Source organism: Mizuhopecten yessoensis, unplaced genomic scaffold (assembly GCF_002113885.1).
Source record: "Mizuhopecten yessoensis strain PY_sf001 unplaced genomic scaffold, ASM211388v2 hete_36066032, whole genome shotgun sequence".
NCBI lineage: Eukaryota > Metazoa > Mollusca > Bivalvia > Pectinida > Pectinidae > Mizuhopecten > Mizuhopecten yessoensis.
Genome location: NW_018483306.1, coordinates 1 through 2,242, shown reverse-complemented (window position 1 = coordinate 2,242; position 2,242 = coordinate 1). Strand labels below are relative to the sequence as shown.

Below are 2,242 nucleotides of genomic sequence, written 5' to 3'. Positions count from 1 at the left end.
ATTTGGTATATGATACACAATGATTTGGTATATGATACACAATGAGGAAACAGGGTAAGAAAAATAAAATCATTCACTCCCTTGGGGTGAGGTTTGGAATCTTCCCCCTCGGGTTGAGATTCCCCTATCTCACCCTCAAAGAGGTGAGAGATTCTATTATTCCAACACTGCATGGAGTAAGATGAAATTGTTAGGGTCAGAGGTAAAATCTAGGGTAGGTTTGGGAACCAGAAACATATAATTCTTTTTTGGCCTAACCTTTTTGTAAAAAAATATATTCTGTTCATATTTTAACATAATGTCAAAATTATCAGCAATGACAAAAAAACTATCAGCATGTAGTAATACAAATAATATATACTTCAGATGTGACTTTTCTGAAATGTGTTAACCAAATGTATTAAGCATATATGGCACAGTCTGGGTAGATATGGCATTTGCCGCGCAAATATGGATGGATTCAGGGATATGGCCTATGCACTACAAACACTATCACAGAAATAAAACAATTCACATCAAAGAGGACAAGTTATGATAAATAAGATTTATATTGAATTTGTTATAAAAATATATGATAAATTTTTATTATTGTGAGACTAACTGTTCACCATTTCTTGCGGATGTATTTCTTACTTTCAGAGATTCAGTGAACTTTTATAAGCTTCTTGGTCTTGAATTTGAAATTTAAAACATCTGTAGTTTGATCATTATTTCTATGAATCTCAAATGATGATGCTTTTCCAATATACAGGTACCAGGTACCGACCAGTACGAGAAGTAGTGAGGTTCAGCCCAAGGATGTGTCCCCTCTAGTCCACCCCTATTTGGCCAGTCTCGCACAGGACAAAGGTAAAAGGCGGTGGAGGCAATGTTATGAGTATTCATTAGAGTTAAAACCTTGACGCATTTGTCTGTGCAGGTTCAGCTGCAGACAATGGATACCTGGTGCATTAGTTTCAAAACAGTCTTCAAATGAAGATTTAGACATTATTTTTGTCATGGTCATGACTGCATATGATGGACTCAAATAATTCACTCAGATATCTCAGTAAAAGTACATTTTTGTCAAGGGCAAAGTGAAATACATATGTGTGTTAATTCGACATTCACAATGAATACTGTATATTTTGTGTGCTGGATACTTGCATATGCCTTCATAATGATATTGAATTCCGTGTCCTAACAGAGGGAGAACAAGGCAGTTACATAATATCAAGGAGCACACAAATAAGATCTATTTGGACACGTACATTACACTGTCATTTAATGGTATAAACTTGCTTAACTTTGACTTTCAAACTCTGACAATAGAAAGTGTTAAATGTGTCCTGATACACTTTGGCAAAAGCAGGTTCATTTTTAACAGTTAATCTTAATCTGTTAATCTACTTTCCAACTTTAAACATCAAGAACTTATTCAGGCATGCTTCGACAAAATCTGGGGAGAAATGTTTACGCAATGTCAAAATATATTTAAGAGGATTTGATTGAGAACGTCTTTGTATTGTGTCCTTTAGGGGATGACTCGGACGCCCAGTCAGTGACGGCCCTGGCCTGTAAGAGTCTGAACCTGTCACAGGCATTACACGAAAAGTGCTTACACTTAGACTTGTCTGCCTCCAGTGATGATGATGAAACAATTCGCCATGCCCAGGTACAACCTCAGGCTGATCAAGTATTCCTCATTGCTGTATTTCATGGCCAGTATATAGTACTGTACATGGATGTTATTACAACAATGCTCACATCATGCAGCATTCACAAGGCCTGGTTTTGATATTTATAATCATATTTCAAATGCTTTCAGGTATTTTTTGTATTGACCTGAAGCCAGGCCCTGTGTTCACACACTGTTTGTCTTAAATGAGAACTTAAACATAGAATTAACACTGTAAACGAGAAGAAAAGAAAGAAAATGAAGGTCGGTCTAAGATTAGGTGCACAGTGTAAGGGAGATAAGTACAGAAATAACCTATCTACAATGGAAGGGAGATAATTACAGAAAAAAACACTAGTCTAATTAATCTACTAACTACACTATGTTGCAGAAAACATTTTAAATAGACCAAAAACTGCAGAAGTATGACAAATTCATTTAAATATTAACAGGTTTGACTGACATATGATTCTTTGTAGTTCTGAACTCAACATTTTTTGTTTTCAGAATGCAAGACTGGCACTACTCAACCCTGATACCATTCGTAAGTATCAGTATACATACAGTATATATATATATGGCTGG

General features: G+C 35.6%; 1 long non-coding RNA gene across 1 annotated transcript; it reads left to right on the top strand.

Annotated features, from left to right (window-relative positions):
* Positions 1–754: 754 nt before the first annotated feature.
* LOC110444222 lies at positions 755–2,229 on the top strand. Its single transcript, XR_002462218.1, has 3 exons — positions 755–849; positions 1,518–1,654; positions 2,165–2,229. It is a non-coding gene; the product is annotated as an uncharacterized LOC110444222 (long non-coding RNA).
* The last annotated feature ends 13 nt before the right edge of the window (positions 2,230–2,242 follow it).